A 21,809-nucleotide genomic window follows, 5' to 3' on the forward strand; every position below is an offset into this window, starting at 1 on the left:
GTGATGAAAAATATAAATGCAGAGTATTTTTAGATATCTGAAATAAATTAACAAAATTATCCATAATTATCTTTTCAAAAGAAAAAAAAAGTTATCTCACAGAAAAAGCATCACTTTAAAATGATATGCAATACAAATATGGAAATATGTATTTAAAATTTTAAATATAGTCATGTACACATAAAGATGTTTCAGTCGGAAGGAAATCATCAAGATCAGAGCAGAATTAAATGACATAGAGTCTAAAGTAACAATTCAAAAGATCAACAAAAGTAGGAGCTGGTTCTTTGAAAAGATAAACAAAATTGACAAGCCTTTAGCCAGGCTCATCAAGAAAAAAAGAGAGAGAACCCAAATAAATAAAATCAGAAATGAAAGAGGAGAAATCACAACTGATACCACAGAAATACAAAGAATTATAAGAAATTATTACGAACAACTGTATGGCAAGAAATTTGACAACCTAGAGGAAATGGACAGATTCCTGGAAAACTACAGTCTGCCCAAACTGAATCAAGAAGAAGCAGAAAGTCTGAATAGACCAATAACAGCTAGCGAAATTGAAGCAGTAATCAAAAAACTCCCAGCACACAAAAGCCCAGGACCAGATGGCTTCACAAGTGAATTCTACAAAACATTTAGGAAAGAACTAACTCCTATCCTCCTCAGACTATTCCAAAAGATACAAGAAGAGGGAAGACTCCCAAACTCGTTCTATGAAGCCAGTATAACCCTAATTCCAAAACCAGGTCAAGACACAACAAAGAAAGAAAACTACAGACCAATATCGCTGATGAACATAGATGCTAAAATCCTCAACAAAATATTGGCAAACCGGATCCAGCAACACATTAGAAAGATCATACACCACGATCAAGTAGGATTCATCCCAGGGATGCAAGGATGGTTTAATATTCGCAAATCAATAAACGTGATACACCACATAAACAAAATGAAAGACAAAAATCACATGATCATATCAATAGATGCAGAAAAAGCATTTGATAAAGTACAACACCCATTTATGATAAAAACTCTCAGCAAAATGGGAATAGAGGGAGCATACCTCAACATAATAAAGGCCATATATGAGAAACCTGAAGCCAACATCATACTCAATGGGCAAAAACTGAGAGCATTCCCCCTGAGATCAGGAACAAGACAAGGATGTCCGCTCTCTCCACTCCTATTCAACATAGTCTTGGAAGTTCTAGCCACAGCAATCAGACAAGAAAGAGAAATAAAAGGCATCCAAATTGGAAAAGAGGAAGTAAAACTGTCATTATTTGCAGATGACATGATAGTGTACATAGAAAATCCTTTAGACTCCACAAAAAAACTACTCAATCTAATAAGTGAATTCGGCAAAATAGCAGGATACAAAGTCAATATTAAGAAATCGAAGGCATTTTTATACACCAACAATAAAAACTCAGAGATAGAAACTGAAAGAAAAATCCCATTTACCATAGCAACAAGAAAAATAAAATACCTAGGAATAAACTTAACCAAAGAGGTAAAAGACCTGTACACAGAAAACTACATAACACTGAAGAAAGAAATTAAAGAAGATACAAATAAATGGAAGCGTATACCATGCTCATGGATGGGAAGAATCAACATCACTAAAATGTCCATACTACCCAAAGCAATTTATAGATTCAACGCAATCCCTATTAAAATACCAGCAACATATTTCACAGACCTAGAACAAATACTTCAAAAATTTATATGGAACCAAAAAAGAGCCCGAATAGCCACAGCAATTTTGAGGCAGAACACAGTAGGAGGAATCACAATACCCGATATCAAACTATTCTACAAGGCCACGGTAATCAAAACAGTCTGGTACTGGCATAAAAACAGACATATAGATCAATGGAACAGAATAGAGAGCCCAGAAATAAGCCCAGGTTCATATGGTCAACTAATATTTGACAAAGGGGGAAAGAACATCAAATGGAGTGAAAAGAGCCTCTTCAACAAATGGTGTTGGGAGAACTGGACAGGGACATGCAAAAAAATAAAACTAGACCACCAGCTCACACCATACACCAGAATAAACTCAAAATGGATCAAAGACTTAAATGTAAGCCGTGACACCATAAAAGTCCTAGAGGAAAAAATAGGCAGGAAAATTTCAGATATCCCACGTAGCAACATTTTCACTGATATATCTCCTAAGGCAAGGGAAATAAAGGAAAGAATAAACAAATGGGACTACATCAAACTAAAAAGTTTCTGCTCAGCTAAAGAAAACATCAGCAAGATGCAAAGGAAACCAACCATATGGGAAAATATATTCGCCAATGACATCTCAGACAAGGGATTGATCTCCAAAATATATAAAGAACTCATACGACTCAACACCAAGAAGACAGACAACCCAATTAAAAAATGGGCAAAGGACCTGAACAAACACTTCTCCAAAGTAGACATACAGAGGGCCCATAGGCATATGAAAGTATGCTCAACATCACTAGCCATCAGAGAGATGCAAATTAAAACCACAATGAGATACCACCTCACACCAGTCAAAATGGCAATCATCAACAAATCAACAAACAACTTGTGCTGGAGAGGATGCGGAGAAACGGGAACCCTGGTGCATTGCTGGTGGGAATGCAGATTGGTGCAGCCACTGTGGAAAACAGTTTGGAATTTCCTTAAAAAACTAAAAATGGAACTGCCTTTTGAACCAGCAATTCCATTGCTAGGATTATATCCAAAAAATCCCGAAACACCAATTCAAAAGAACCTATGCACTCCAATGTTCATAGCAGCACTGTTTACAATAGCCAAGTGCTGGAAACAACCTAAATGCCCATCTGTAGATGAGTGGATCAAAAAACTGTGGTACATTTACACAATGGAATTCTATGTAGCAGAAAGAAAGAAGGAACTTCTACCATTTGCAACAACATGGATGGAACTAGAGAAAATTATGCTTAGTGAAATAAGCCAGGCAACAAAAGAAAAATACCTTATGCTGTCACCTATTACAGGAAACTAATGAACAACACAAACAAATGAGCAAAATTGAACCAGAGGTATGTAAACAAGAAGTAGACTAACAGTAACAAGGGGGGCGGGGGGGAGGAAAAGAAAGGTGTAAGGGGATGGGTCAAGTTAAAAAATATATATATATATGAATGACCCACAGACAGGTGCAACTGAGTGGGGACTAAATGTGGGGGAGGGGAGGGACAGGGTGCAGGGAAACAAGAGGGCTAAAAAAGTGAGACAACTGTAATGGAAAAACAAACAAAAATTTTTTTAGTGGGGGAAAAATGAAAATATGAAGAATGGAAATGCCAGTTCAGTGAATATTAGGACAAAGATTTTCCTTCACGTTGTATATTTTTCTCCCTATTTGATCCCTCCAGAGTTTGGCATTCTAAACAAGTAAGTAATGACATAAGTTCCTTTCCATAGAACTAATAAGACCAGTTGTCAACAGAGGTTCTTTTTTTTTTTTTTTTGACCAAGTCTTTGACTGGAATGTCAAGCCTAAAGGAAACATACTTGGGCTCAGATTGTTACCAGAAAGCCCTGAGGAACTGGGAATGACTTTCAAAGTTAATAAAAGCCCGTGAGATAAAAGGCCTGGTACCATGGTTGGTTGTGCGGTCCACAGCAACCTTTCCAGGGAAGGAACGAAGGTTGTTTTCCTGAAAGATGGCTAGAAGGGACCTTAAGGCACAAGGAAAGACCAGAAAGACTTGGAAAAAACAGGTGTGTACAGGCAAGGATGAATGCCAGATATGTGGCACAGCTTCTGTGCCCTGAAGAACAGACTGAAGGTCACCCCAAATATTCCTTGGGTAAGTTCCAGCAAAGCAGAGCTAAAGATCATAAGTGATCATGTGCTGCTCTTGTTATGTTTATGCAAACGAACAGGATAAATTAAAAATGGACTTAATGTAGTCCCTTTAAAGACAAGGAGGGTAACCTTAGGGAGAAAAATTATTATTCAAGGAAAATCACAATGATCAGTAGTAGAGTATAAAACAGGGCAACTAACCGTCTTAAAAGTTTCTTCTCCAGATTTAGAGACTTGTTTGCGGGTTATGTTACATAAATTAACACGTGTTTTTTGTTTTCAAAGGACATAAGCCAATGATCGCATTACCTGAGTGATTATCTGTACGCATAAGCCTCACTTAATCCTCTCTGCAGCGCTGCCTCCTGAGACTCAACGGTTTGGCTGAACTAAATGGCTGGGTTGGGGAAGAATGGGGTGGTCTGTGGGCTTCACTTTAAAACGGGTTTCTCTTTTCTATCCTAATGGCTTGGACAGAAAAGGCCCAGAGGTCTGAGAGGGGGAAAAACCTAAACTATTTACCTCAGCCCAAACTAAGTATAATGGGCAAAAGGGTTTTGGACAGGCGAGATGTGCCTAGCACACCTTCTTACAAAGAAGCTTTTTTTTTTTTTTTTTTTTTCCCTAATATGGAACATTGAAAAATTAATCCCTGCCTTTTGTCATCTAGTAGTTATGGATTGAATGATGTCTTTTAACCCTTTTCGCCAAATCTGTTGCCCCCAGAACACAACAAGGACACCAGCCTGTTAAACCAAGCACGCCGTTGACCGGAGACAGCCAACTGACCTGGAGTCTGCACGATCCTTCCCCATGTGGGAAGGCCACCCTCCCCTCCACACCCCCACTCTTATTAGGGTTTTCTGGACCCAAGGGTAGGTAGGACGACGACCATGTCCAGCTTGAAGCAGCTAGAGGAGCTTGAGACCTTCGCCCATTGTCCTTTACAAGATTACAAAGGGTCCTAATATTTGAGAGGGGGGGGATAGTTAATTTTTACGAACCAGGGGTATGGACTTGGGGGGGATTGCTGGGGGAGGGGGGTGCTGGGTGGAGGGGAACAAGGGGGAGAAAATTGGAACTGTTGTAACAATATAATCAATAAAAAACATTAAAAAAAATGTTTCAGTCAACAACAGACCCCATATACAATGATGGTCCCATGAGATTAACAACAAAGCTGAAAAATCCCTATCACCCAGTGATGGCATAGCCATTATAAGGTTATAGCGCAAAGACTGCAAAAATCAACAAGGTTGTGGTTAATGTGGCAAACCACTTTAGGTTGGGTGTAGATGAGAATAACATTGAGGAGTGGTTCTTGAGGAGTTTCTGGAACTAGAATGGAAACACACAGCTGAAGAAGAGGCAAAAGAAAAAGAAACTGAAATAGAAGAGAAAGAAAAGAACCCCCAAGAAAATTCAGGGAAGGATTTAGCAGATGCTTCTTTAGGCCTCAACAAACTCCTTAAAAAGTATGAAAATGTGGACCCTCAAAACAGATTTTCATGTACAGAGAGGAATATTTTTGGTGTATTATCTTCTTACAAGTAAATCCATTCTGAAAAAAATAAGCAAACTAAGCAAACTGCAAAGGACATATTTCTGAAAAGAGTGACACTTCCTCAAGAAGCACCTCAGGCAGGTCCTTCAAGAGATTTTCCAGAAGAATTGTTACTATAGGAGATGACAGCTTTATGCATGCTATTGCCTCTGGAGACCTGCCAGTGAGACATAATATGGAAGAAGACAGTGATGTTGATAATCCTGAGCCTATGTAGGCCTGGGCTACTGTGTGTTTTCTTAGTTTTAAACAAAACAGTTTAAAAAGTAAAAAATAATAAAAAAATAAATTTTAAAAGCAGGAAAAACTTGTAGTATAAGGACATAAAGGAAGAAAATATTTTGTGCAGCTGTATAATGTGTTTGTGTTAAGCTAAGTGTTAATGCAAGAGTCAAAAAGTTTTAAAAGTTTTAAAGTTTATAAAAAGTAAAAATGCTATAGTAGGCAAAGGTTAATTCATTATTGAAGAAAAAAATATTTAATAAACTTAGTGAAGCCTAAGACTACAGTGTTTATAAAGTCTACCATAGTGTACAGTATATTCTAGGCCTTTACATCCACTCACCACTCACTCATTAACTCACCCAGAGCAACTTCCAGTCCTGCAAGTTCCATTCATGATGAGTGTCCTTTACAGGTTTTATACCACACTTTCAATGTACCTTTTCAATGTTTAGGTATGTTTAGATACACAAAAACTTACCATTGTGATACAACTGTCTACCATGTTCAATACAGTAATATGTTGTACAAGTTGTAGCCTAGAAGCAGTAGGCTATACCATATAGCCAATGTGTGTAGCAGACTATACCATCTAGATTTGTGTAAGTACATCCTATGATGTTCATACAATGAAATCACCTAACCATGTATTTCTGAGAAAGTATATTGTTTTAAGCAACACATGACTATATGTACTTCCTTTGACGGAGCATTATCAGCACATCTAGAATTTTAAGACTAACCTATAGAAACATACTCTCTGAACCTTAAATGGTTAAATAAATTTATAGTACATATACAAACATTAAAAGTGACAATTGCATCTATAATATTGTGATGGCTCATTTTGGGGTGATAAGGCAGGTTACAAAAGAGCAAATGCATAAGATCTCACATTAAAAACATCTATATGAATTTATATTGAGGAAGAAATACAATAAAGAATTAAAATATATATTAAAAGATTATAGTAACTGAATATTTACTTTCCTCTTTACATATCAGTCTTGCATAAATATATTGATTAATGTCAACTAGTAAATATAATAGAAAATTTTTAGAAACATTTTAAATGGAACAGAATACGGAGCTCAGAAATAAACCCTGGTCTCTATGGTCAATTAATATTTGACAAAGGGGGAGGGAACATGAAATGGAGTTAAAATAGCCTCTTCAACAATGGTGTCGGGAGATCTGCATAGGGACATACAAAAAAATGAAACTAGAACACCAACTTACACCGTACACCAGAATACTCAAGATGGATCAAAGACTTAAATGTAAGGCATGGCGCCATAAAAGTCTTAGAGGAAAACATAGGCAATAAAATTTCAGATATCCTAAGCAGCAATATTTTCACTGATATATCTCCAAAGGCAAGGGAAATAAAGGAAAAGATAAACAAATGTGACTAAAGTTTCTGCTCAACTAAAGAAAACATCAGCAAAATGAAAAGGAAACCAACCATATGGGAAAAATATTTGCCAATGATACCTCGGACAAGGGTTTGATCTTCAAAATATATAAAGAACTTATATGACTCAACACCAGAGAGACAGACGATCCAATTTAAAAAATGGGCTAAGGACCTAACAGACACTTCACCAAGGAGAATATACAGAGGCCCCATAGGCATATGAAAGGATGCTCAGCATCACTAGCCATCAGAGAGATGCAAATAAAAACCACAGTGAGGTACCACCTCACATCTGTCAGAATGGCCATCATTAACAAATCAACAAACAAATGCTGGCAAGGATGTGGAGAAACAGGAACCCTCTTGCACTGTTGGTGGGAATGCAGACTGGTGCAGCCACTATGGAAAACAGTATGGAATTACCTCAAAAAACTAAAAATGGAACTGCCTTTTGATTGAGCGATTCCACTGCTAGGATTATACCCAAAGAATTCTGAAATACCAATTCAAAAGAACTTATGCACCCCTATGTTCATAGCAGCACTATTTATAATAGCCAAATGCTGGAAACAGCCTAAGTGTCCATCAGTGGATAAATGGATCAAAAAACTGTGGTACATTAACACAATAGAAAGTTACCACATAGCAGAAAGGAAGAAGGAACTTCCACCTTTTGTGACAGCATGAATGGAACTGGAGTGTATTATGCTTAATGAAATAAGCCAGGCTGCGGAAGACTAATACCATATGATCTCACCTAATACAGGAACCTAACGAACAAAACAAACAAATGGAGCAAAACAGAACCTGAGGCATAAAAACAGGGAACAGACCAATAGTGACCAGGGGGAAGGGGAGAGGGGAAGAAAGAGGAAAAGAAGGGGAAGGGCTTAGTCAAGAAACTAGTATGAATGAACCATGGACATGGACAACAGGGTGGGGATTGACTGTGCGAAAGGGAATGGGGTAGGTGGGTGGGGGAGAGCAATGGGGGAGAAAATGGGACAGCTGTAATAAAACAAAAATATATTTAAATAAAAAGATATTTATGAATCTTGCTTCAAAAGTACATCATTTTCAGAACTTCTGGCAAAGATGGAGGCATAGACTGACACACTCCATCTCCCTCCACAACTAAGAAGGACTACAACTACCGCAAAACCAGAAATAACCAGAAGTTCTAGAGAATAAAACTACATGGAAGTCCAACGTATGAAGTTATAAAGAAGTGGTGCTCGTCTGGACGGGTAGGAGGGGAGAAGCCGGGTTGGAGAGGTCAAGCTGTGCTGGCGGCGGCAGCTGCGGTGACAGTGGCGGGACGGTGGTAAGCACAGACACCCGTATTTAAGGGGAGGCGAGAAATACCTGGGAAGCACCCCTGGCTGCAAACCAAGCCCATCAGCTCACGATTCCAACGCAGTGGGAGGGCAGACCCCTATTGCCTCGGACTGTGAGGCCCAGAGGGAGTGGGGACGGAGGAGGAGGCTCCCGGTTTCTCAGCAGAGAGTGAACGGCAGGAATCCATCATGGACCCCCACCCCCACACAAGGCACCACAGTGTGGTGAGAAGGGTGGCCAGGTAGTGATGAGTGCACAGGGCTCTGCCCCCTATAGTGTAGGAGGTGCGACAGCCCCGCCCAAGAAGAAAAGGTAAACAAAAACTGTCAGGATGGCAGGAATCATGATAGAGATCCCAATCACGCAGCTCGCCAGAAAGCAAATACGTGATTTAACGGACAAACAGAAAATCTTTCTGAGGCTCAGTTCAGAGTTACAGTTATAAGACAGTTTACAGAAATAACAGCGGGACTTAATCAAGGTGGGGAAGGAATGAAGGCTAGTCCTGCTAAAATGAACAAAAACACATATGATACAAGTGGTGAGGGAAGGAAAACCAAGGATCAAATCAACAAATCAGAACATAGGGAAGGAACAGTCAACCAGTGCAGAAAGAGGAAACAAAAGGGAGGAAAATGAGGAGAAGCTCAGAAACCTCTGGGACAACTATAAGCGAGAGAACATCCAAATTATAAGGTTGCCAGAAGGTGAAGAAGAACTAGAAACTGAAAAATTACGTGAAAAAATAATGAAGCAGAACTTCCCTAACTTGGGGAAGGAAATAGACTCACAGGTCCAGGAAACACAGAGAGTTCCAAAAAAACTGGACACAGGGAGAACCACACCAACACACATTATCATCACTATGTCAAAAATTAAAGATAAAGAGAGAATCTTAAAAGCAGCGAGAGAGAAGAAGAGAATTATATACAAAGGGGTCCTAATTAGACTATCTGCTGATTTCTCAAAGGAGACTGTAGGCAAGAAGGGACTGGCAAGAAATATTCAAAGGAATGAAAAGCAAAAACCTACAACCACAATTACTCTATCCAACGAAGCTGTCATTCAGAATAGAAGGGCAGAGAAAGTGCTTCCTGAAGGAGTTCATCAGATCCAAACCAGTGTTATATGAGATGTTAAAGGGACTTGTTTAGAAGAAAGAGGATCAAAACTATGAACATTAAAATGAAAACTGTATCACAACAACCAACAACAGAAGCTAGGGAATCGAAACAGAGGCAAACTAAGTAGGCAACGAGAGTGGGAAAAGAATTATAGGTATGGGGAACATATTCTGGGGAGGTCAACGAGGAGGGGGAAGGGGAGAAAAGGAGGAAGATGATGCAGAAATTAAGAAGCATAGTAGGAGGGAGTGGAGTAGACAGGAAGATGTTGAGAAGAACTATATGCACAACCAATGGGCATGGACTAAGGGGGGAGGGGACATCTGGAGGGAGGGGGGGTCACTGGGTGGAGGGGAGCAGAGGGAAAAGAAATTGGGACAACTGTAACAGCATAATCAAAAAAAAATTTTTTAAGTACATTATTTTCAGAGGAAAACAAATACTGTATGATTTCACGTATATGTGGGATCTTAAAAAAAATAAAAATAAAAAAATAAAACAGAAACCAATTCATAGATATAGAGAATAAACTTATGATTGCCAGAAAGAGACTAGGAAAGAATGAAGTACAAATTCACAGTTACAAAACAGTCACAGGGATATAAGTACAGCATAGGGAATATAGTTACTAATATTGTACTAACTATATGTCATGCCAGGTAGTACCATATTGGGGGAATCACTTCATAAAATGTATGTATAACTACTATGTTATACACCTGAAACTAACACTGAATGTCAACTGCAATTAAAAAGTAAAAAGTGTTTTAAAAAGAAAAAAAAGTATGTCATTTTGCTAAAAAATTTCAAGACCCTGGAGATATACAGGGTTGGGCAAAAATTAGTTTATAGTTGTTCATATGGAAAATAATAAAATAATTAATAAGTAATAATACAATTGTAAACCTACTTTTGCTCTACCCTATATTCTAAGCGTTTAATGAAATAATCTCACTTCTGGTATACCAGCCTAAGAAAATTACCTGAAATATACACTCTTCCAAAAGCACAGGTATAAAGACATTTATTGTTACATTCTTTATAAGAATAAAAACGTGCAAGTAACTTAATTGCCTAGCAATATAGAAATGATTAAGTCTAATGCATATCCACTCAGTGGACTAAAAATTATGAACAAAAATACTACTAATAAATTAAGTAAAAAAATAAAAGCTAGGATACAAAATCATATGTAATTCAACCACAGATATGACATGTTAGTTATGAAAATAAACATACAAGCCCTGGCTGGTGTGGCTCAGTAGACCGAATGCCAGCCTGCAAACCAAAAGCTCAGAGGTTCGAATCCCAGCCAGGGCACATGCCTGGGTTATGGACCAGGTTTCCCAGTTGGGGACATGTGAGAGGCAACCAACTGATATATCTCTCATACACTGATGTTTCTCTCCCTCTCTTTCTCCCTCCCTTCCCCTCTCTGAAAAAGCAAATGAATAAAATTAAAAAAATTAAAAAAAAATAAAAAAACCTTCCAGAGCAACATCTGGGTACTAGCAACCATTCCCTCCTTTTGCAATACTCTCCTTGACTTCTGTGACACCAGTTTCCACTAGTTTTCCTTCTACTTGTCTGATCATCCTCAGACTTTATTGCTGATTCATCTTCACACACATGATCATTAAGCGTTTAAGTTCCCCAAATTCACATTTAGCCACTACAGACTCGTCGTCGTCGTCGTCGTCGTCGGCAGCCGTCCGTCTCGAGAGACGATGGTGTAGCTTCTTAAGAGTCTATCTGCACCGCCGAGAATGGCTGTGCAGTCCGACTCGGGAGTGACATGGTAGTATCTGTCTCCTCCCGTGTTGAATCGACATCTTGCGATGACGCTGAAGCTACAGAGCCTGGGCAGGGTAATATGGAGGGTCCGCTGTTGCCCATGCAGCAGACCCCCCCCCTCTTCGCAGCTGAAGGATCCAAGGGAAAGACGGAGTCAATACAGCTTGGGTTCAGGTGCGCCGCAGGAGTTGCCGGTGTTGACTACAACGTCAAACCGCTTTAGGGACTCCGACTCCGGATTTTCTGTCGGGGTTTACTCCCTTAGCCTTTCCCCTGAAGAGGTATGCCGCAAGGCAGCGGAGGTTTTTTGGAGTCAGAGTTTTCCTTCTCTGATGTGCCCTGACTGGAAGATCGAACTAGCGACACTTAGCTCGCAGGCCGACGCTCAATCCACTGAGCTAAACTACAGACTAATGACTCCCATATCTATATAACTTCCATATGCATCCAATTTGATAGCTAAAAATGAACTTGTCTGAAACAAACTTTATAAATGAGGAGGCTCAAACCCAGTTCTCCTCCAATATACTTTAAGTGAATGCTACCAACATACATCCAAGTGAAAAAGTCAGAAACCTGGGAGTCAACCTGAACACCCTAACTTTTATAGTGGATCCATTATGAAGTCTCATCAATTATACCTCCTAAATATATTTTTTAATTTTTATTTATTGACTTTTAGAGGGAAAGAGAGGGAGAGAAACAATAATATGCAAGATATACATTCATCAGTTGCCTTTCACACGCCCCCAACTGGTGACCTGGCCCACAAACCAGGAGAGTGCCCTAACTGGGAATTGAACTGTTGACCTTTTGGTTCACAGGCCAGTGCTCAATCCACTGAGCCACACCAGCCAGGGCTCATGTTTATTTTCATAACTAATTTGTCATATCAGCCTGAGGTAAAGCATAGCTCCACCCACAGGAATTGTTCTGCCTCACCCTTTGGTGCTTAAATGTGACTGCTGATCACAGACTGACTAGATTAACAACTGAAGGAGACAGCCACAAACTATGGGTCACTGGTAGTCTTGAACAGGCTGCCTAGGCCCACATTGGGACACCATCTGACATCACCAGGGGTGAATACAGAAACAAAAGAAAGTGGTAAAAACTAGATATTACTGAGACAAATTCTACCACGTTCTTCATGATTTTCTTTATTTTTTTCTCCTGCAGAGCACTTTAACATTTACTTCTTGTCCTTCAAGTTTGTGCCTACTAGGTCACCAGTTTTTTGTATTATAGTTTATTTCAAGTCTCATATTTGGCTCCTCCCTTCTCTAACTCCATTTGACCATCTTCTTTCTTCTTATTATTTTCATTTTAAGTTCTATTTTCTCTCCTGCTACAACTTGTTTCCATTCTATTTCTCCTCTACCCAGCCTCTCAAAACCATTTTTCCTGTCATTAGTCATCTCACATTCTTTTTACCATTCTTTAAATACCTTATTCTCTCTCCCATTTGATGAATCTCTGTTCATTGGTGGTGAATATGGTGGTGGCTGTTGCATTTCTTCAATTGTATTCCTAGAGCTAAACTACTTTGGTATTTCAAATCTCAAATCTTTTTTTATATTATTTTTATTGTTTTTCAATTACAGTTGTGCCATTTCTTCCCCCATTGCTCCCATACACACAGCCCACCCATTCTCCCACAGTCAGTCCCCACTTCGTTGTCCATGCCCACGTGTCATTTATACATTTATCCACCTTCTCTCCCTCTCCCCTCATAACTGTTATTCTGTTCCTTGTTCAATTTTGTTCATTTGTTTGTGTTGTTCATTAGTCTCCTGTATCAGGTGGTATCATATGGTATTTTTCTTTCACTGCCTGGCTTATTTCGCTAAGCATGATTCTCACTAGTTCCATCCATGTTGTCGCAAATGACAGGAGTTTGTTCTTTCTGCTGCATAGTATTTCATTGTGTAAATGTATCACAGTTTTTTGATCCACTCATCTACAGATGGGCACGTAGGCTGTTTTGAGTACTCGGCTATTGTAAACAGCACTGCTATGAACATAGAGATGCATAAGTTGTTTTGAATTGGGGTTTCAGGATTCTTCGGGTATAATCCTAGCAGGGGAATCGCTGGTTCAAAAGGCAAGTTCCATTTTTTGAGGTAATTCCATATTGTTTTCCATAGAGGCTGCATCACTCTGCATTCCCACCAACAGTGCACTAGTGTCCCCTTTTCTCTATCTCCTCGCCAGCACTTGTTGTTTGTTGATTTGTTGATGATGGCCATTCTGACAGATGTAAAGTGGTATCTCATTGTGGTTTGAATTTGCATCACTCTGATGGCTAGAGATGTTGAGCATTCTTGCATTGTCTATGGACCTTCTGTGTATCCTATTTGGAGAAGTGTTTGTTCAGGCCCTTTGCCCATTTTTTAATGGGGCTGTCTTCTTGGTGTTGAGATGTGTAAGTTCTTTATATATTTTGGAGATCAATCCCTTGTCTGAGGTATCATTGGCAAATATGTTTTCCCATATGGTTGGTTCCCTTTTTATCTTGCTGAGGTTTTCTTTTGCTGAGCAGAAACTCTTTAGTTTGATGTAGTCCTATTTATTCTTTCCTTTATTTCCCTTGCCTTAGATGTATTGGTGAAAATGTTGCTATGTGGGATATCTGAAATTTTACTGCCTATGTTTTCTTGTAGGACTTATATGGTGTCACAACTTACATTTAAGACTTTGATCCATCTTGGGTTTATTCTGGTGTGTGGTGTAAGTTGGTGGTCTAGTTTCATTTTTTTGCACAACCCTGTACAGGCTCTTCTCACTCTATTTTACGCTCTCTTCCCCTTTCTCAATTATTAGTTGACCATATAGACCTGGGTTTATTTCTGGGCTCTCTATTTTGTTCCATTGATCTAAATGTCTGGTCTTACGCCAGTACCAGGCAATCTTGATCACAGTGGCTTTGTAGTATAGTTTGATCTCAAGTATTGTGATTCCTCCTGCTGTTTTCTTCTTCCTCAAGATTGCTTTGGCTATTTGGGGTCTTCTTTGGTTCCATATAAATTTTTAAGTATTTGTTCTAGGTCTATGAAATATGTCACTGTTATTTTAATAGGGATTGCGTTGAATCTGTAAATTCTTGTAAGTATTCACATTTGAATGATGTTGATTCTTCCCATCCATGAACATGGTATTTGCTTCCATTTATTTGTATCTTCCTTAATTTCTTTCTTCAGTGTTATGTAGTTTTCTGAGTAGAAATCTTATATGTCTTTAGTTTATTCCTTTTTTAAAATTTTTTTTAGTTTCTATCTCCGATGTTTTATTGTTGTACAGAAATGTCTTTGATTTCTGAATATTGACTTTGCACCCTGTTATTCTGCCAAATTCACTTATGTCGAGTAGTTTTTTAGTGGAGTCTATAGGTTTTTCTATGTATACTATCATGTTATCGGCAAATAATGACAGTTTCACTTCCTCTTTTCCAATTTGGATGCCTTTTATTTTTCTTGACTGATTGCTGTGGCTAGAACTTCCAAGACTACGTTGAATAGAAGTGGAGAGAGTGGACATCCTTGTCTAGTTCCTGATCTCAGAGGGAATGCTTTCACTTTCTGTCCATTAAGTATGATGTTGGCTTCAGGTTTTCCGTATGTAGCCTTAATTATGTTGAGATATGCTCCCTCTATTCACATTTTGCTCAGTATTTTAATCATAAATGGGTGTTGTACTTTATCAAATGCCTTTTCTGCATCTACTTATATGACCATGTGACTTTTGTCTTTCATTTGGTTTAGTTGGTGTATTATATTTATTGATTTGCAAATATTAAACCATCCTTGCATCCCTGGGATGAATCCCACTTGATCATAGTGTATGATCTTTTCAATGTGTTGTTTGGTCCTGTTTGCTTATATTTTGTTGAGGACTTTAGCATCTATGTTCATCAGCGATATTAGCCACTAATTTTCTTTCTTTGTTGTGCCTTGACCTATTTTTGGAATTAGGGTAATACTGGCTTCATAGGAAGAGTTTGGGAGTTTTCCCTATTCTTGTTTTATTTTTTTTGGGGGGGGGGGTGAATAGCTTGAGAAAGGTAGGCATTAGTTCTTCCCTAAATGTTTTGTAAAACTCGCCTGTAAAGCCATCAACTCTAGGGCTTTTGTGTGCCAGGAATTTTTTGTTTTTTGTTTTTAATATGCTTTATTAATTATGCTGTTACAGTTGTCCCAATTTCTTTTCCCTTTGTTCCCCTCCACATAGTGACCCTTCAGCTGCACCACCACCCCTCAATCAATGCACATTGGTTGTGCATATAGTTCTTGGGAGTTTTTGATTACTGTTTCAGTTTCACTCTTAGTTATCAGTCTGTTCAGGCTTTCTGGTTCTTGATTCAGTTTTACAAGATTATATGTTTCCAGAAATGTGTCCGTTTCATCTAGGTTGTCAAATATCTTGTGATACAGTTGTTCGTAATAATTTCTTACAAGCCTTTGTATTTCTGTGGTATCAGTTGTGGTTTCTCCTTTTTCACTTCTGATTTTATTTGGGTCCTCTATTTTTCTCTTGATGAGGGTGGCTAAGGGCTTGTCAGTTTTGTTTATCTTTTCAAAGAACCACCTCCTACTTTTTGTTGATTTTTTTGAATTGTTTGTTTAGTCTCCATGTCCTTTAATTCTGCTCTGATCTTAATGATTCCATTCCTACTACTAGCTCTGGGCTTTTTTTTTTTTTTTTTTTTTTTTTTTTTTTTGTCGTTGTTCCTCTCTTTCTTGTACCCGCAGTGTTTGATTTTTTTATTTGAGATTCTTCTATCCTTTGCAGGTAGGCCTGTGTTGCTATGAAATTTCCTCTCAGGACTGTTCTGCTGTGTCCCAAAAGTTTTGGGCTGTTGTGTGTTCCTTATCATTTGTTTCCAGAAACTTCTTGATTTTTTTCTTGATGTCATTGTTAACCAATTCATTATTTAATATTATGTGATTCATTCTCTGTAAGTTTGAATGTCTTTGATTTTTTTTGTTGAGGTTGATTTCTACTTTCAAGGAATTGTGGTCTGAGAAGATACTCAATTTCAATTTTCTTGAATTTGTTGAGGCTTGTTTTGTGTTGTATCATGTGGTCTATCTTTGGAAATGTACCATGTGCATTTCAAAAGAATGTATATTTTGCTTCTCTGCAGTGAAAAGTTCTATATGTATCAGTTAAGTCCATTTGATCTAGTGTGTTGATCAGTACCTCAATATCCTTGGTGTTTCTTTGCTTCAAAGATCTGACCATTGTTGATAATGGGGTGTTAAAGTCCCCTACTATGAGTGTGTTGCTGTTGATATCCTTCATGTAGTCTTCTAGTATTTCCCTTACATATTTGGGTGCTCCTATGTTGGGTGCACATATGTTTACCAGGGTTATGTTCTTGATGAATTGTTCCCTTAAGTATTATGAAATCCCCTTCTTTGTCTGTTTTTATGGCCTTTTCTGTGAAATCCATTTTGTCTGATATAAAGATTGCTATCCCATCTTTTTAAAATTTTTGCCTGGAATACTTTTTTCCATCCCTTCACTTTAAGTCTCTGAAAATCTTTTGTTTTGAGGTGTGTCTCTTGTAGACAGAATATATGTGGGTCATGTTTTCATATTCATTCCGCTACCCTATGTCTTTTCATTGAAGCATTTAACCCATTTACATTTAAGGTTACTATTGACAGGTATTTATTCATTTCCCTTTGTACCTGTGTTCTTCTCCCTCTCTCTTTTTCTTCTCTTTCTTACAGCATTCCCTTTAGCATGCCTTGCAATGCTGGTTTGCTGGAGATGTACTCTTTTAGCCTTCTATTGTCTGGGAAACTCCTTATTTCACCTTTATTTTGAAAAGGAGCCTTGCTGGGTAGAGTATTCTTGGTTGTTGCGATTCCCTTCTGGCTTGTAGCGTTTCTGTTGAGAAATCAGTTGATAGCCTTATCGGAGCTCCTTTGTATGTTATTTGCCCTTTTTCTCTTGCTGCTTTCAAGATTCTCTCTTTGTATTTGAATGTTGCCATTTGAATTATGATGTGCCTTGGAGTGGGCCTTTTGGGATTCATCTTCATTGGGACCCTCTGTGCTTCCTGGACCTGCATAACTTTTTCTCTCATCAAATGAGGAAAATTTTCTGTCATTACTTTTTCAATCAGGTTTTCTACCCTTTGCTCCTCTTCTTCACCTTCTTGTATCCCTATGATTTGAATATTTTTTCGTTTCATGTTGTCCAGCAGTTCTCTTAAACCCTCTTCATTCTTCTTAAGATTTTTTTTTATTTTGTTGTATAGTCTGGGAATGTTTTTCTACATCGTCCTCTAACTCGCTGATCCAGTCCTCTGCTTCATTTAGCCCGCTTTTGATGGATTCTACTGTGTTCTGAAGTTCAGAAACTGTCTTCTTCATTTCTTCCTGGTTCATATTGATAGTTTCTATGTCCTTTTGTATGCTGGTGTAGTTCTCTGTAAGTTCCTTGTAGCTACCCTGGAGTTCTTTGTAGTTTCCCTGGACTTCGTTGTAGCTTTCTCTGAGTTTTTCAAGTTCGTTGAGTTTCCTTACAACCATTCTTTTGAATTCCACGTCTGATAGTTGGCTTACACTTGTTTCATCTAGCTCTCTTTCTGGGGATTCCTCTTTTCCTTTCATTGGGCGGTTGTTCCTGTGTCTCCCCATGTCTGATGCTTCTTGTTTGTTTTTTTGTTTCTTTGGTCTGTTTTGATTTCCTGCCATCTTGGTATGAGATTCAGTAGAGGAGACCTTGGGGATTCAGTGGTGTAGTCTCTTTAATCTCCTGAGCCTGATGCTCTTGGGATGTCCTTTATGCCGCTTGTTTAAGCTGTCTGGTTGTATTTCAGTTACTCTTTGGTGGATCCTTCCCTCTGGCTAGTTGATTAAGAGTCACTTTGCCAACTTTGTCTTGAGTTCTTTTGCAGAGATGCTGTTAAAACATAAACACACAATGCAGGCAAGAAACCCACACCCTCCAAAATATCCCCCACCCACAATCACACTATCAGCAGCAAATGATCCAGTATTAATATAAATGTAAAAAGGATAAGACTATTATACTATAGGAGAGACAGATAAGAGTTGTTCTAAATGAAAGAAAGTGATTTTTAAGAGGGAAGATGACAGAATAATAATAGTAGTAAGTAGGGTCAAGGCTATGTGACACAGTAATATTTACATTGTATGTAAAAAAAAGAGGGAAGAATGCAGAATGAAGTGAGAAATTGGAAGTGTACAGTATTAGGTTTATATAGCAGTTATATGCTATATGTTTAGTGCAAGGCAGGATAAAAAAAACAGACAAAAATTAAAGAAGAATAGGAGGGAGAGAAGGTAGGAAACAGATTAAAGAAAGAGTTTTTACCCAGTACAACCTTTGGGCGCTGTGTTCTTTCTCTGGATCTACCCCTGGTCAAAATTCCATGAGTTTCAATTCTTTTCTGGCTGACCAGCTGTGAGATCTAGCTAGATTCTGGGACTGCTGTTCTCTCACTTGTGGGCCTGCCTCAGCTCTCTGCTGTGAGCCGCACTTAGTTGAGTCCCCTCCCCGTGGTCCTGTGCCACCCTCTAGCCCTCCTCAGCCTTGTCTAGCAATGTTGTTCTGCTGGTGGGCCAGTGCGCGTGCCAATAGTTCATGCCCAGCCTCAGGTCCTGTCTCCACTCTTCCTCCAAAAAAGTCTCTCTGTTGCCTCCAAGCTGCAGCACTGGCCTATATCCCTGCCTGTATGCCTGCGTGTGCCACTTGCCTACCTGGGGCCCCTACCGAGTCTGCAGTTCCGCCACAGCTTTCCCATATGGGCCCCTCTCCGCAGCCGAGTTCTGCTTTTTTGTTTGGTGGAGCCTTGTTGTGAGCAACCGGGGCACAGAGTTGTCAGCCCAGGGTTGCCAGCCAAGGGAGTCCCCACCTAGACTCAGTTCATACAGTTTCTCGCAGTCCAGGCATAACGAGCCAGCCAGCAGCTGCCCCTTTCAGGTATGGTGCAGCAGTGGCTCCGGGCTGGGAAGACCAGCGACTCCCCTTGGAGAGCTCAGGCCAAGCTTTCTGCCCTCTTTCACACCACTCCCACACTCCCTTCTCTTTTCACCTATCTGAAACCTGAACTCATTAACTACACTCGGTGTTTGTACTCCAAGTCCTTCCGCAATAGGAGCAAACAGACAACACTGCTACCTACCACGCTGCCATCTTCCTGCCTCTTCAAATCTCAAACCTTATCGTTTCCCTCTCCTACGCCATTTTGCCTTCCTCTAGCCCTTTTTTTCATTTTAAATTCAAATTATCCCACCTTAGCCTGATTTTCATTCCTCATTCTTAGTATTTCCTCTCTAACATCTCAAAATCACTTCCTTTTTCTGTAGACATCTCTTAAGTTTTTCTTTTTCTTTTTACTCTTATTCCTTTCCCAACTATATTAATCTTTGCTCACTGATTGTTGATAGTGCTGTGGTAAAACCTTTTTTCCAATTTGGTTTCTTTTTTTTTCTTTTTATTCTTTTTCTTTGTTCTCTCTCTCACTATACACACACTCTCTCTCACTACACACACACACACACACAGTTTAAACCTAATACTATACGCTTCCCTTCTCTTACTTCATTCCGCATTCTTCCTTACCTTTTTTATTTACGATGTAAATTTTACTTTCTTTCTCTCACTGCCTTGTCCCTATTCACCACTCTTATTATTGTTCCTCTCTCTCCCCTCTCAAAAATCATTTTCCTTTCAGTTAGTCATTCATATTTGTTTTCCCTTTCTTATAATAGTCTTAATCTCTTTACATTTTATTCATACTGACTCGTTTACTGTTGATAGTGTGATAGTGGGTAGGAATTATTTTTGTGGGTGCATGTTTCTTTCCTGGGCTGTTAGGTTTTGTTTTGGCAGCACCTTTACCACAGCATACAAGCTGTGAAGGGCAGTGTGACTCTGAGTCACCTAGCCAGAGGGAAGGACCCACCAAAGTGCAACCCAACACTACCCAAAACCCAATTACAACAGACAGCCCATATAAACACCATGAAGGGCATCCAAAGAGCATTAAGTTCAGGAAATCAAGGAGACTGCACCACTGAATCCCATAGGTATCCTACCATGAAGACAGGGAGGCAAAGCAGATTAATTAAAGAAGCAGAAAGAAATAAGAAAAGTCACCTAAAATGGAAAGGCATAAAAAACCCCAAGCAAAAGAAAAGGAGGACTCTCCAAAAATTGCTCAACGAAATAGAAGCAAGTAAACAATCAGACATTGAGTTCAAAATAATGGTTGTAAAGAAGCTCAATAAGCTCAGTGAGAACTACAAAGAACTCCAGAGAAGCTATAAGGAACTTACTGAAAACTACACCAGTATGAAAAAGGACATAGAAACTATCAATGAGGGCCAGAAAAAAATGAAGAATATGATTTTTGAATTGAAAAACACGGTAGAAGGAATTAAACGGAGGCTAAATGAAGCAGAGGATCAGATCAGTGAGCTGGAGGACAAGATAGAAAAAATTCCCAAACTGAACAACAAAACAAAAAAAGACTCAAAGAGAATGAAGAGGGTTTATGAGAGCTACAGGACTACATGAAATGTAATAACCATATCACAAAGATACCAAAAGGAGAAGAACAGGAGCAAGAGCGAGAAAACCTGTTTGAAAGAAGTAATGACACAAAACTTCCCTAAGTTGATGAGAGAAAAAGTCATGCAAGTCCAGGAAACACAGAAGGTCCCAATAAAGATGAACCCAGAGAGGCCCACTCCAAGACACATCATAATTAAAATGGCAAAATTTGGAGACAAAGAGAGAATCTCAAAGGCAGTTCAGGAGAAACAGCTAGTAACATAAAAGGTAGATCCAATAAAGATATCAGCTGTTTACTCAACAGAAATACTACAAGTCAAAAGGGAATGGCAAGAAATATTCAAAGTAATGAAATGCAAAGGTCTGCAAACAAGACTCCTCTAAGCAGCAAGGGTCTCATTTAAAATAAAAGGAAAGACTTACGGCCAAGATGAAGCCGTAGACTGACATGCTGCGTCTCACTCCACAACTAAGGAGGAATACAACTACCTCAAAACTAGAAACAACCAGAAGTTCCAGAAAATCAAACTGCACGGAAGTCCAGCAAACGAAGATATAAGAAGAAATTCTAATCCAGACAGGTAGGAGGGGCAGAGCCAGGGCGGAGAGGACTCGGAGTGGTGGCGGTAGCGGCAGGCTGGCAGAAAGCGTAGTCACACGTTTTAAGAAGTCAGGAGGGACACCTGAGGAGCTTTCCCAGCTCCTCACCGGACCTCACAATCCACGGTCCCAGCTCCAGGGAAAATCAAGCCTCATTGTTTCTGACTGTGCAGTGGGGCTTGGGGTGGAGGCAGAAACTGCCAGTCTCAGCAGTTTAAAGGGCCCCCATGGTTCTAGAACGTCCGCAGACACACCCACTCTGGGAACAACGGCCTGGGCAGCAGCTAGAGGGGCACCAGTCCAGTGCGGAAGTGGGAGAGGTGAGTAGAAAAGGGGCAAGTGCTGGGCAGGTGGCATTGTTCCCTCTCGGAG

The 21,809-nt window shown here is 39.3% G+C and overlaps 1 protein-coding gene across 1 annotated transcript in view; it reads right to left on the reverse strand.

Moving 5' to 3' along the window:
• The window catches only part of CCDC138 (coiled-coil domain containing 138), a 193,773-nt gene that overhangs the window by 89,960 nt on the left and 82,004 nt on the right, over positions 1 to 21,809 (reverse strand). The window lies entirely within an intron of this gene.

Source organism: Furipterus horrens, unplaced genomic scaffold, assembly GCF_987537825.1.
Source record: "Furipterus horrens unplaced genomic scaffold, mFurHor1.1.pri manual_scaffold_3, whole genome shotgun sequence".
Lineage (NCBI taxonomy): Eukaryota > Metazoa > Chordata > Mammalia > Chiroptera > Furipteridae > Furipterus > Furipterus horrens.